General features: G+C 45.7%; 2 protein-coding genes across 14 annotated transcripts in view; one reads left to right on the forward strand and one right to left on the reverse strand.

The window, feature by feature from the left end:
* FAM196A (family with sequence similarity 196 member A) overlaps positions 1–12,337 on the reverse strand; it is a 44,633-nt gene extending 32,296 nt beyond the window's left edge. For 6 of the 7 annotated variants that reach the window (XM_004942352.5, XM_025151920.3, XM_025151921.3 and 3 more), the window contains exon 1: positions 12,255–12,337. The gene's annotated coding sequence lies outside the window, so the exon portion shown is untranslated. Of the gene's footprint in view, positions 1–11,680 lie in introns of all 7 variants that reach the window. The other variant, XM_040702570.2, reaches the window with a different exon arrangement.
* DOCK1 (dedicator of cytokinesis 1) overlaps positions 1–15,082 on the forward strand; it is a 275,550-nt gene that overhangs the window by 119,067 nt on the left and 141,401 nt on the right. The gene's annotated exons all lie outside the window — the stretch shown is intronic.

Genomic DNA, 15,082 nt, shown 5'->3' on the forward strand with positions numbered 1-15,082 from the left:
GCACTAAAAAATAAGAAAAAAAAAACAACAACAAAAAGCCCTGTGATGAGTCACAGCAATGACTTAATCTTCTATTGAAATATGAGCACCTCCTCAAGGATGAAAAGATGTCAACTGCTTAATACAGCACAGAGCAAAAAAACCCCAACAGCTCTCTCTCTGCACAGATCATGTGGGATCTGTAGTAACTGGACGGTTAAGACCTCATTTTTACACTTCATTTGAAGTTATCATTTTTAGTCTCCTATTGCACAAATTTCTCCCTAACGCTGAGATTTACTGAATTAGCAAATTCCCACTTAATCCAAGTATTCTGCATGTATCTCCTATTTCAAGTCTGATGTACCTTCAGAGAGACCCGGACTAAAATATGAAATGAGAATAGGGACTTTCAGGTATGGTATCTGAGATACACTTTGATTAAAATTCTTCTATTAAGTAAAAAATCTGAAACTTGAAGAGTTAATTGCCACAATGGGGTATGCTTTACAAAATCAGCTCTCGAGTGACTCCTTATGACTAGGCTATATTAGTTTTAATTTAAAAAACATAATAGAGAGGCCATTTTCAATGGTAAATTGAATGTTGATGGTTTGTTTGTTTGTTTTAAAGTAATTGTAACCCTAGGAGTTACTAAGACACTCAAGAATGCATGGCAGACAACCTACATACTGCAAGGTTGGGCTTCTGGGTTATCTAATTGCCTGCAAAAGTCTCCTGCAAACATGTCATTAGTTAAACTTCTATCATTATTTTGTTTCTCCAGTTCATGCAATTTGCAAACAAGTAAGAGATATTCTGTGTGGTTTGCCTTTTTCTACCTAACTTGTCACATTCAGGTAGCAGTGAGTGAGAAGTGCTCCTTTTAAAAGGGTAGGTTTGTATTTGAATCTGCATGAGGCAGAATAAAGTCGTTAAAGAGAACAAAAGGGGAGAAAATTCAGACCGCAGCCATTCAAATAATGGGATCTTAGATTGCTTAGAGTTTTCAAACCAAATACATACGTGTGTGTAAGCATAATGCATGATACCAGCATTATCAAGTCCCTTTTATTATGGGATTGTAAAGTGGAACTGCTGGAAGGAGGCCTGAAGATGAAACTGAAGCTGAATATGTTGTCACAGTGATCTGTTACTTTGTGCTGGAGTATCTGAGTGTAAGGTCAGCAATCTCTATGCCTGTAATAAACGATATACGAAGATGGAGATACTGTTGCAGGAAAAACACATACATAGGAATATTAGGAATTAGCTTTAACTCTAAATAAGGGTGCAGTTGTGCTGCATGTAGAATGTTAGTATCCAATACTAAGTGTTTAGGGGTCTCTTCTAATCATATTATGTTTGCAGAAGTTATTACATTAGTGTTTGAAGTTACACCCCTGTTTGACACTTATTCTGTATACAGAATCCCATTGGTTCAAGTCTTCCAAAGGTAGTGATGGTAGAAATATGTCCACCTGTCTACCTAAAGGTGGGAGTTTAGAATTCTTTACTGAATATACAGCTGTACAGCCATCAGCCTGCCATTTTGCTGTCCTGGCTAAGATATGTTGTAAGAACTAGTGTTAAAACAAAAACTCTGCAATTTCATAAACATAGAACTATTGGAAGCAAGTCCTCCGTAACTCTCCTAGATCTGGTAAATCAATAATTTGCCCCCTGATGAATACAGTAATGCAAGAACCATTGTATCCAGTAGTTTTTTTGGTGAGTTTTTGCACTATTAAGGTGTTTTACAAATTATGAAATGATGTAGTAGAAAGATGTGAAATACATGTGAAGTACAGGAGTTATGACTGAAAAGAGGACATGTTTTTACCTATAAAAGAAGCTTACAAAAATTGGTTGTTATGTCTGGAAGTTGCTTACAGCAGACATCATTTAAGATACCTTAAAGTAATCAGCATTCCTGGAGCTGTGGGTTTGCTGGCACTTCACTAGTGGATCCTACTGTAAAATAACACACAATTTATTGTGAAGTACTGGCTTGATATTTTATTAGTACACATCCAAACTGTCTCCATTTTCAGATTATTTGGGACACTACATTACCCCTTCATCTTGGCGAGTGGTGGATCCCTGGGTCTGTCTGGAATGACTTAACAGGCAGAATTAATGGAGTCTTTAACCCAGACAAAACCAGGAGTCTGGTGATATTCTACAGAACAGAAATAGATAAACAGGGCACTCTATTCGTGCTGCAGTTCATTTTAAGCATGCCTTTAACAGCCCATAATTGACTCTTCAAAAATGCTTGTTTCTCTTTCTCCGTAGCACAGGCCTGATTGATTTAGCTAATCTAGAGCTCTAGTATCTTGGACTAATAATTTCATCAATATCTGTGACTAAGAATTATGGCAACCAAAAGAACTACATTTTTGCTCAGTTCTGTGTCTGTCTCCAAGGTGAACTGTGTGTGCACATCAGAAAGCAAAACGACTGAGCAAAGAGTTGATTTTGAGTTGGTTATTTACCACAGAAAAGTTCATATAATACTGGCTTTGTTTTGTTTCATTGATGTTTTGGACAAGGTGTTGGCTTCGATTTTGGTTTACTTAGACAATACAGTGTGCTTTTTTGGGAGTCACGTTTAACCATCCCTCTTCTATTTGAGGTCACGCAGTGCTGGAGGTCTACTTTCTTTCCACTACCATAGTACCAAAATTCATGTTGGTTTCATGGGGAACAGGAACATGCCGTAGGCACAGTCTGGACCTGGTCTGGTAAATGGGAAAAGGAAATCTCAGTATCATTTGTTTCCTTTCCTCCACGCACTTATCTGTAATTCTGCTGCTCGTTACTCAGTGTAGCGTATGCTGGAATACAAGGAAAGGCTGGTATACGTAAAATGGGCGGTTGTAAAATGTGCTACAAGCTGCATGGTTGTTTGGTTACTTTGGGAAATTACTGAGATGGACATTCAGAATTGGTATAAATATGGCAGAGTTGATGGCTGTCACCAGGCTCAGAAAAGCTTTGGATTTGCATTCCAGTTGCAGATGCCAACAGAGATAACGCATTTACACTTTTTGTCTATACTTACTCTAAACAAACCCTGATTGCGTGACGCGATTTGCAAAGCAAAATATTTAATAATCACAGAGCTTATTTTTTCAGTTTTTAGCCTGGATTTGTTTATAAACTCCTGGTTGATTACACCTAAGCAGGGTTCCCTTATGTTTGAAAATTGAAGTAAACTATTAAATGATAGTAATAAAATGATACACAGAGAAGCCTTAAGTTTGTACAAAATCTTTAGGCTAAGTCATGGAAACCACGTTCTTCATTCAGTTAAATAAATGCTTCCCTTTCTATCCTTCATGTAGAGATACTGCCTAGATTTTCTCCTCAAGTTATATGGTGCAGTGGGTTCCCAGCAGTATGTATTAATAAACAGTGTGGACTTAAACTTCCCAATTTCCAAATGCAGCTGACAAGCAGAGGTGCCAGTCTGTGTTTTCAGGCCCCATAAAGGCACTGGAGATATAGCTGTAAACTTCTGTGCACATATGAAGAGCACAAAGGTTTCTGTGGATGTATTTAATAGCTTAAAGTAGAAATAACTCAAGGGATTGCAAATGATTGGACTTTACTGTGTATAGGAAAGGCCATTGGTGATATGCAGCTTGTTCAGGCTTCCGAAGGCTGTACTTCCTCATGAGAAATCCTGCCCTGCGTACTGTTTTTATGCATCTAAACATCATCAGAAAATTTAATAATACATATTTGTTTTTCAGAAATTATTTTATAAGTTTTCTTTTAAGTATACACGTGGTCTCTAATCTATTTCCATCATTAAAATGGATTAGAAAGAAACTTGGATTGACTTCCTGTAACTGTAATACAAGATGGAAGCCTGCTTTCTTGGTAGATTCTAAATGTACCACTGTGTAGACCAGTGATAGCAAGATATTGTACATGTAATCTACGTATTTGTTGTAATTTTGAGTTCAGTAGGCTACCTCTGATGGTATGCTTTTATTTCTCCCACTGTCAACGTTACGACTTACACCTTTTTTAGGAGCATTTTCACTCTTTTCAGAGGAATCTGATTGTTACTAACTGACCATGTTGGTACGATATAGACTTAAAAAATAATATGCCAATGACCTGACTGCTAAATGAGTAAAGTCTGATGAGCAAAACTGGACTGTTGAGGAAGAAATGTATTGGGAAATACTAATCATCTTAGCCATTTACTAATTTGTAGCTGTTTGCAGAAACTCCTTCCACATTACAATTTTTACAGAGGTTTAATACGCAGGTATGAGGATAAAATATGACTTCCAGATACATTTAAGGCCTGACCCATTTTTGTGGTTTAAAAAGTACAGATGGCTATTAGGGAAAAAACCACTATGCCTTATGACATAGGAAACTGACGTGGTAGAGCAGCCTGTCTTCCTTTTATCAGAATTGTTCATGTAGAATAATAGAGTTAGCAGTGCTGGTAAATGTCAAACTAATATTTTTTTTAAACTCTATTCTGAACCCCTTAAGCATTGAACTTGAATTTTCTCTCTTGAACTTCCTTAGTCATTGCTCAATGCTGAATTCAGCCTTATTGCTGCTTTCATATATTCTGTATTTTATCAAGTAGAGGGCGAATTGCTGTAGCCTTATAATCTTCTTGTTTTGAGAAGTTTGTACCACTTCAATGAATTACAGAGCATTACCACCAGTTGCCTAACTCGGATTTTTCACTCTGTGGTCTGGAGACGCTTTGAGATTGTCTACTTACGTTACTGATGAGAAACCTTACGTGTGCTTATAGCAGAATTAGTTTGCAGATTTGCAGGTGCTACCAAAACAGAGTTGAAACTGCACTGAATTAAATCGATAATTTATTTTTCAGCTGCATTCTCTTGGAAGAAGCTGCTTGGGAATGCATTGCTTTGAAATGATGCTTGGTAGCGTTGTGATGGCTGTTAGCACCATCTCCAGAAACAAGCAGGCAGTTGGACTCTGATCTTTGCAGGTCTGTTTCAACTGAGCTGTTCTATCTATCGATCATCTTGTTTCAGTGATGACATGTGACGGCTTCTTAATTGCCTTGAAGTCTTCCTTTGGTGTAAGTAGGATCACGTGGCATTTGATTTTCCCTTTTTTCTCCCACCCGTTGGTAGGCTCTGTACGAATGATGTATAAAAATAATATCCCACCTAATGGCTGAAATGGACTTTAGTAACTGCCTTTAAATGCTCTTGTGAGCTTTAGTTTTACAGCTAAGTGGCTACAAATAAAATATATGATATAAGAAGCCTGTGGAATTTTAGATAGAAAAGTTACATATCGCAGGATAAACTATTTAAGATATCCTGACAAAGCAGTTTCTCTGAATGCACAAACTGATGTTTGTTATCTTCTACAATTTTGATGTCTGCTACGTGTTCTGCAGTCAGTTTATTAATAATACTTCTTGATGCTTCCTGTATTGTTCCATGCATAAGATCGAGTTATCCATCCATGGTGATAAAATTCTGTACAATAAGATGTACAGGGTTTTCCCCTAAGATGTTTGTGCAGTGAATATTAATGCTAATAGGAGATTTGCACTTACATAATACAGACCCCCGTGGCCTTAGTTAATAACTATTTACTTCATATTGGAACAAATTCAATGTGAAAAGATATTCCCTGTCAATTCACAGCATTCATAGAGTTGTTCCAATATCAAACATTTGCTAGAATTTACTGTACTGGAAAGAATAACAGTACTATTACAAGAATTATGCTTATTTTTCTTTATGTATTATGCAGCTATTGCTACTATAAGAATCTTGGGAAAGGTTTATTAGCATTATTTTGCCATGTAAATCTGTGCGACTCTTTCAGCGTTACAGCTGATATTCGTAGTACAAGGATGTTGCTGAGGATGTGTTGCTAGGAGAATTGCAAATAGTTCTGCTTATACTGTACTGTCTTCCAGGAGTCCAAAAGCCCGTGTGCTCTCACTGCAAGGCTTTTTCATTTCTATGGCAGTTTCTGTTCAATAATTTAAGCAGCAAGCTGTTAAAATAGGAACTTAAGGACAGTTCCTTATCTGCATTATTGTTTAATACAGACCTTTAATTGTTCTCAGTAAACATCGGTAGTTTTTGTGGGTGTTCAGAGGGGAAAAAAAAAAAGATAAAATGCATCAAATGATGACAGGAAAAAGCAGTTCTGTTCCTCAGCTTCAGCCCACGGGTTTGCCAAATGGTCAGACCTCCAGAGAGAGCCATCTGGGCCCAGGGCACTGGGAACGCCTTGGCTGCAAGCATCGACACCAAATACAGTTTGTCTTCTTTCTCATCCTAGCTTTTCAAACATTGTTGGGTAGATAAAGGTGGAAAGAGAGAAGCAGATTTCAGCTCCATGCTTGAGCCTTACGTCCTCCCTTCTGCAGGATGAGGGTTGGGTGCCACGCGATGGGAACCTCACTGCATGGCAAATCAGTTGTGTAGGCTGTGCTCCAGCCTGCTACGAATGGGAGATGACAGACAGAGGTCAGTGGTTGCAAGGCATCAGAACACTGTCAGCTCTTTCTGGTTGGATTATGGTTACACGCAGACAAGTGTACGGAGGGTGTGAAGCGGTGCTGGAGGATGTGGTTGGGTAATTTAGGGCTAAAACCTGACATCTTTAGCAGGGTATTAATTGATGAATAACATCAGTCTAGGAGATTTGTACTTGCACTCCATTGCTGTCAGTGGGAAATACATGCCATGTAATTTTCACCTTCTCAAGCAGGACACTTGCGAGCAGCTTTTAGTTTCAAGCAGGTTCTGGTTCTGGCTCTGCTGTAGCTGTAAATTGTCAGCATGCAGTTAGAGCTGAGTGTGCTGACGGTGGGAAAGGAGAGAGGGGCACAAATCAGTCTGACTTCTGCAGCAGGAAAGGATGGTGCGAAAATGAACACTGGCTACCTGAAGAGTGATACTTAATTGCTGTACTGTGTAAATTTTCTTTCATAAAAGCCGGTTCTACAATGTTTCTGAAATAACCTGAGGGAAGAGCTCAACTCTGATGTGAGGTGAAGCTGTGTTAAATTCAAACGTGAGTGCAAAAGCCCCAAATCTCCAATCCCAGAGTCTCAGATTCTCCTCAGACATGAGTAATATGGAACGAGTGGAGCCTGTGGGCAGCACAGGTGTTCCAGATCACAAGAAAAACTGATTTTGGTTCAGTATGGGGAGAACTGGTTGGAGAATGAAGGGGAAAGCAATGTGAGCATGCATGGATGGTGAGGAGATGTAAATTGCCTCCAGGCTTCATGAACCTGTGAGACAACGTGGAGGAAGAGCTTTCAAAACATTCTGGTGTTGTAGGATGGGTTATTTGTGGTATGGATGATTAGGAAGTGCATTAAAATAATAATTAAAGATCCTCTTAGGGATATTTATATGGCCCCTTTGTCAGTTTGAGTTATATACTCTGCTTATCTGGAACTGTGGGATTGTGGCTGTGAAGTCCCCTATTATTAGTCGGAATTGCCTGAATAACGCTCTAGGCACCAGAATTGCCTACTAGTCAGATAATTTGCATCATTTTTATCGGGGCTTTGTGTGTTTTTATACTCATACAAAGTGTGAATGCAAGAATATAACACATTTTTCTCACCAGCTTGCACAGCTATGACTGCTAAAAGACACACATTCACCTTGAATGGAGCAACTTAGGCCCAGCCTATAGAAGGGATCGGTGTTCTGGGTGTTAACAGGCAGTTTAGGCATAATTTCTTGCTGAATTACTCTCTTCAGCATTGGGATGTTTTGTCTGTTCCTTTGTCAGCTCTCAGAGATACCGCAGTATTTTATTTCCTGATGGCCTCGATACACAAAAATGTATTAAACTGATCCACAACTTAAATGTCTTTACTTGCAGCTCTCTCCTCATTTCTGACTGTATTTGCAGAAAAGAATAATGACTGGAACAACAAAATGGGCACGGACAACCAATTACTAATGATTTGAAGGAGACTGGGCTTGCTGTAAATGTTTCTTATTTACATATAAATCACAAATGCTATTGATTTGATTGAATTCGCTCTTCTTCCTCCTTTTCCCAAGGAGAGCAGAAGCTAACAAGCCCCAAACCACTTTCCACATTCTAACTTTACAGTGCAGTCCTGAAGCTGCAAACCTGCTTACGTAGTTTTATATTAAGCAGAATAGAGGCTCTTTTCTTTATTTTTTAAGTCACAGCATGGTTCAGACATGGGGGGCTTGGCTGGGTTGGAGCTCTGACCTCATGGACTCATTCACATGCAAGAGCAGCTCAGGTGTGAGCTCTTGCTGCTGTGCTTTGGCGGCAGCTCTGTGCTCTGCTTCTTGTTAACTGCTGACTCCTCCTTTCTCCAGACTATACAGGCTCACCTGCCTTTGCTTTTGCCTGTAAAACTGTTCAGTTTTATAACAAATGTGCCACAGGGATCATGGAAAGGCAAAAATAACAGGAGCCACTTGCTTCTCTTCCCCATGGATAGTGTGAACGTGAGTTCAAGCTGGGATTCAGTCCGTAGTATTTCAGTACCAATAATAAGGAATCACTGCACCAGGGCAAACGAAAGTAAAGTAAATGCACACAGAGGAAAAAGACCTCAGGTCTTTGGTGAATTGGCTGCAGAAGCCATGTGCGTTTGCGTTGTTGGGTCCACCATCTGACCGCAGTTCTTTCTAACCCATTCAGTGAAACTGGAGTTTGTTAGGAGAGGATTTTTGGAACCAAGCTGGAGTGGTTCTGCAGGGGTAGCTAATGCAGTGAACGCTTTATTCGGGACTCTTGTATTGACAGTGAATACCAAAGTCTCATTTCATATACAACTCGTCCCTACTAAGCCATACAGTTAAATCCCTGACAGCATATAACTGGTTACATGTGGGCTGCTCCAGCTCGCAGTTTTGGTGGCTGCAGCATCAGAGATGCGGCCTCATCAAGGTGGCATTACAGAGATGTTTAACACAGTGGTTTGGTGTGGGCTGAGTTTGAGGCCATTGCCAGCAAGGTGCCCAGATCTGGAAGCTGGGCATGTGGTGGAACCTCAGCTCCTCCCTGTTAGGACAAGAATCTCCTCCTGTAATGAGAGTTAAAGAAGTTCAGATCTGCATCCAAGTGCTGCAGGACCTGGAGGCCTCCAGAGCCAAGGCTTTTACGTTCATCCTGTGTTGTTCAAGTAGTGAAAACAGCCCTTATTCCCTTCTATGCTTCTGTATTTAAATCATGGATTTGGCTGCAATAATTATTGCTGGACTAAAATCAGCCCATGTCCTTTTGCCACTGAAAGAAAAAAAAAGTAGGTAAAGAGGAGGACATCAAAAGCAGCTGATGGAACACTGACTTGTTACTGTTACAGCATGTATCTTTGTCTGGATTCCTATGTATAACTTGAAAGCAGGTGACTTAAGGCAGAGGGCATTGCAAATCTGCAAACAAGTGGAACTACTGTGAGGTATTACGGGATCATCCAGCAGAGAACCTATTTTCTGCCTGAAAGTAGTAGCCTTGTAGTAAATTGACTTCAAAGGGGTGATGTGCCACTAAAATAAGGGAATGCTCTGATCATCTTCTGTGTAGTCAATAATCGTTTAAGACTGACTGTTGGTACCCAGGGAGTCGCACCTGTGTACATCCATAGGTTACACAGCATTGTTCTGAGCAGAATAAAAGCAAACACCACTTTTCAGAAGGCTGAATGTGGAACTCCCACCGCATTCACCACGCTGAGGGTTTTTTTACTTAAAACGTTTGCTGTCTCATTTCCTTGAAGCCTACTGAATCCAAAAAATAGACAAGCTGTAAGGCAGCACTGTGCTGTAAAACAGGTACAGATTGGTTGCTAACGTGTTTTTTAATCTTGCATAGATTTTCAGCAGTGCTTCAAATAGCGGCTGTCACGAGACACGAAACAACACCTTTTCAATATCTGATTTAAGCAAGTTTTCTTTGTGTGTAATTTCTTCAAGCACCGTGAATTTTGTGACTGTACGTCCTAAGTTCTCCCTGCCAAGTTGACTGTGGCCGTGCAAGGAGCTGCCGTGCAATACGCAGCTCTGTTGCTTTGCAGAGGTATCCTTGCACTTAGCACAGGCTTTTGGCAAGCTGATAGGTTTCCCCAGCTCTCACTCCCCCATCGGCCACAGCACAGAGTTTGGTTGCTCTGAAATTCTCCAGCACAAGATAAACAAAACCTTAACGTCTCCCTGTGTCGTTTGTGGGTCTCTGGCAGCAGAAGTGTTGTGCTGACCAGTAGTGTTCAGTCCCTGGTAGTGCACACCAGGAGCCAGCTCACACGCTGTGTTACTGCTTGTGCAGGCTCCGGGGCTCTCAGCTCGACTCTCCTTACATGTTCATCTGCGTCAACTTAGCTGCTCTTTTGCCTCCCAATTTATTACGAATGCTCTGCATCTGTCGTACAGAAAAGACGTCTGACATTGAAATAGTTAACTGGGAAAGAAACGCAGCAGTGATCTCAGGAGCTACTTGTTTGTGCGCTTCGTTAGTGGGAAGGGTGCAGTGCTGTCCCTCGGTAAGTAACTGAGCCACGGCGCTGCTCCCCGCTGCCTTTTGGGTCTGTGTCTGTGTGCGGTCAGGCTGGGGAAAGGCACTGCTTTCGCTCCAGATTACAAACATTTGGAGCATCCTCTTAAGATATATACAGCATTAATAATTACGGAGCCCTAAAGAACACATCTCCCATCAAGGGCATTGTGATGTCCTTACCAACAGGGAAAAAAGCTTATTTAGTGTCAGCCTTCTCCAGTGAGCTCATTCTGGGCAGCAGTATGCTTTAAATGCAGTGCAACAGCACCTTAAACTTGAGGGCGGTAATTTTATTTTACAGCTGCTCATTAGGAGCACTCAGATTAGCAATGTACATCATGTATTTCCACTGAAGCCAAGGACTGTGCCACCACTGCATGGAACAAGGCTGTGGGTGACAAAGTAGCGATGTCTGAGCTCTGACAGATCTCCATCCGAGCTGCTCGCGCGCACTGGTAATGCCAGAACAAAATGCAGCTTTTAACTTGCACCTGCTTTTTGGACTTGGGGAACGGAACTGCTGTAGGGAAAGGAAGGCACAGGCATGCTGGTAGGACACCCCTTGGCCTCTCCTGGGGAAGATGCTCCTTCTCCTCCACGCCAGTTGTTTCTACTAGAGGTGTTTGTTTGCAGTGTTGCATTAAATGCAGCGCATGGCTCGGACGGTGTCAGCCATGTGATTTCAGAAAGGAGTTCTTCATCCAGCAGCGAGATTTTAACCTTGATATATACAGCACTGCTGTCAGCACTGTGACTACGGGCAGTAATCACCACCGTGCACTTAAGCAGAGGGATAAATCTCCTCTCTCTATTAGGCATGACCCGTTTTGTCTTTTCTCACTACTTTCCAATGTTTCATAGGAAAAATAACGCTACTCGGGGGTGGGAAAATCAGCTTCGTGCGAACTTCCCGCTCACAGACCTCATGAGTGAAACCCTCCCCGGTGCTGCCCGCGGCAGCTGAGCCCCCCAAGGTCAAACCCAGCGCTCCGCCACCTCCACGTCCCACGGCAGCGCGGGGGCCCGTGGCCAGGCCCTGGGGGACGGCAGTGCAAGCTCAGGCTGCGCTCTCTGCATTCCCCGCTGCTCCGCGTCCCCCCGCCACCTCCCCACCGCCCGGTGCAGCCTGCGCCCCTCGCCGCTGGGTGCTCCTGACCTCGGTGCTCGGCGTCCCGTCTGCCCGCTGCATTTCCACACCGTTTCCCATCGAGCGGTACTGGCGACGGGGGCTCGGAGCGTTAAACGCACGTTCCTGGGCGAGGAGCTGCCTCCCAGCGCTGCCCGCCCGCAGAACGGCGGAGGTGGCCTTGAGGTGAGGCGGCTTTGGGGCTGGTTGCCCCGAAGTGCCACACCGCAAGTTGGGCGCTACGGGCGCTGCGCGGGGACCTCTCGGCGCTGAGCGAAGGAGCGGCGGCAGCTCCTCGCCTCCCGTCCTCGGCTGGGATCCGCGCTCCGCGCCCGCACAGCGCCGTGCCGCCGGCTCTCCCTGCTGTTTGCTGGCGGAAAGCGGCGGTGCGGGCACGCACGGTGCCCATCTCCCCTTCTCCGCCGTGAAAGTTAGGGCGCGCAGCAGCTGCCAGGCGGCTCCGGATTGCGTAACGGCGGGGCTCCGCGCTCAGCCTCGGAAGTTTCCCTCCCAGAAACGGGGGCACGCGGCGCCCGCAGCGCTCCCCGAGCTCAGGGCAGCCCACGGCGGGCGCCCGGGCGCCGTTCCGCGGCGGGGACCTTACCTCGTGCTCCTCACTGCCGGGCGCGGGTCTGGGCGCTCGCTGGGCGCCGCATCTCCCTCCGGGCGCCGGGGCGGGCTGGCGGCGAGAAGCAGCGCGGCTGGGGCCGCAGGCTGCCCCCGGCTGGCCGCGCTCCGCCCGCCCCGAGCGGCTCTCGGCACCGCTCAGCTGCGGCCGCCGGAGCGCTCGCTAGAGGCAGCCGCCGCCGCCGCGCTCTCGCCCGCTGCCCTCATCGGAGCCCGGCGCTGCGCTGCGGGGACGGGGCTCGGGGGGCCGCTCCGGCAGGTGCCCGCGGCGGCGGCGGCGGGGGAACTTGTTGAGCGGGACCGCGGTGCGCCCGGCCGGGCTGCGCGGGGCTGGGCGGCCGGAGGGAGGGAGGGAGGAGCCGGGGGCCGGGCCGGCGGCGGGGAGCCACCTCGGCGCGGGGAGGGAGCGGGGGAGGAGGGAGGCGGGGAGGAGGGAGCGGAGCGGGCGCGTAGGGGAGGCGGTGGGGACGGGGGTGCGCTCGGAAATCCGTAATTGGGGCTGGATTCGGCAGTGACGGATGGGGTCGGGAGCAGCGTGCGCTGCCGCGATGGTTGGCCGGGTCCCCCGTTGTGGTGGCACTCCTCGGCCGGGAGCGCAGGGGAGACGCGGGGCTGCCGCTGTGCCGGTGGGGCCTCGGGGGCTGGGCGGGTGCGCGGGGGCTTCTGTTTGCTTTCATACGGCGGATAAAAGGGGTACGAGCTAAAGGTAATCACGACAGGGTTCTTACAACTTCAGTCCCATCTCTCTTCCTCTGCCCTCAAACCGCACTATTGCTTTGTAGAGGCCTTATCAGAGACACGAGAAAACCGCGCTGAAAGGGAAGGGGTCAGGTGCACGGAGACCGGCCTGCCCGTCAGCAGATGCCACAGCAGTCCCCCAGCCTGGGCAGCAGCGCTCAGCCCTTTCCCTTCTGGAGCACCTCCATAGCTGTTCCCTAAGCGCTGCTTTTCTCTCCTTTTAGCACAGTGTGAACCTCAGTGCCCGATGAGGCGGTGCAGCCGCGCAGTGCGATGCAGCAGAAGCACTGGCTCAAGTCCTGGACATCTTTTTAGAGTTAATTAGCTGGAGCAGACCATTGCACCAGCGAGCACACGCTGCTGCTGTAGCGCCGTATTTGTGCCAGCTCTTCTATCTCTGCACAGGGACAGAGCCCGGCAGTGGGTGCAGAAATCCTTACGGCCCCATTTGTCACGTAAACATCAGCTTGGAGGTGGATTCGCAGAAATCCTCGCCTGTTAAATCGGGATTTAGCTGCTCAGGGCCGGAGCAGAGGAAGGTCTAAGGCAGCACACAGTCAGCAGAGGGCAGTTCCGCTGCTCTCCTTATCCTCTACCTGCCCCGGTGCGCCCCGGCCCTCCTCCCTCTGTGCCTCAGCTCTGCAAGTTGACAGCTCTGCAGCCACAGCACAGGGCTCGGAGCTCATAGCACGGCAAAGATTGCACTTTGGGATCATTTTGGGTTTCTCAAAAGAGATCTTATCCTGAAGAGATAGGTGGGAAGAACTTCAATGCCAGCTTGCTTAAAAGAGCAACAAACGCCGTGCTTTTTTGTTTTCCTTTTCATCAGCACTGAGATGCTTTATTCCAAGACCTCTGCAGCTTTCTTTACGCTGAAATACAATTGGCTTTGTCTGTAGCCAGTATATAAGCTTGGGTAAAATTAAGTGGTGTGGTGACAACCTTTTAAGTACGTATGCTGCTTGGGCTGAAGAAATTGATCATCTCGAGCAGACGCTGTCACTTTTTCACCAGCTGGGCACGTGAGCAGCGCAGCCTGCATCCCACAGACCGGGACTGCTGGGTGAAAATGCTGTGGCTGTGTAACCTTAGCGGCTGGAAGGGGAAAGCCCTCTGACAGAGGCAGCAGTTAAAAGAGCATTATTATCTTCTCCACGATCACATTTAGAGGCTGTTGTGCCAGGGCTGGTTGTTCTCGCACAGCGTTACGCCTATGTCTCATTTATAAAGGTAGGCAACTGAATGACTTTTTTTCTTCCTGGTAGATTCTGTGAGAATTAGGAGGGTCTTTCCAGCTGCGGTTCATATTCCTGTTTGTGCTGCATGTGTCTGCTGCTTGCACTGCTGGTGTGAAGCATTGCTAAGTTGTACATGGGTTCCAATTAATCATGCTTTGTGAAAAATGATGTGATCCTCTGATTATCATGCTTCACGTCACTGTAGGTGTGTATAGAAGTAAATACGCTGGGAAAATGGAGGTGCTTCATCATCCCATTTGCCAATTTTTCAGCCTTTAAAAGATGCTGAGTGCAACTGCGCTATAATGAAAGGTGTCAAAATTATTTTTGAAGAGGCAGAGGGAGTTCTAACATCAACCTGTAAAGGCACAAAAAGGAAAAAAAAAAAAGGTGATTTATTACTATTCTTTAAAAGTACTAATTCATTTTGTTTTAATGGAGTGCCCAATCTTCACACATATTGCTTTTATCTCTGGGGACCTGGCAGGAGGGAGTGAGTGCCTCTCAGTGTCCTGATGTGTGGCTGTGCTGGTGGAAGCTCTGCCTTGGGCCAGGCTGTGTCAGGGAGCAGTAGGGCATGAATTTGGCGGCAGCTCTGCTCAGATAGAGAACCACTACAGGAAAGGGTCCTCCCTGCAGATACCTGACGTCAGGCTGGGTGGAGATTTGGGCACCTGACTGAGCTGTGAGTGTCCCTGTTCATTGCAGGGGTTGGACCAGAAGCCTATAAAGGTTTCAGCACGTGCCCTTTTGGCTGCCAGCATTTGGAGCAGAGGCGCCTTGCGCTCATTCCAGCTGCATGGGTTTTGGCTGGTGAGAAGCGGGAGGG

This window comes from Gallus gallus, chromosome 6 (genome assembly GCF_016699485.2).
Source record: "Gallus gallus isolate bGalGal1 chromosome 6, bGalGal1.mat.broiler.GRCg7b, whole genome shotgun sequence".
Taxonomy (NCBI): domain Eukaryota; kingdom Metazoa; phylum Chordata; class Aves; order Galliformes; family Phasianidae; genus Gallus; species Gallus gallus.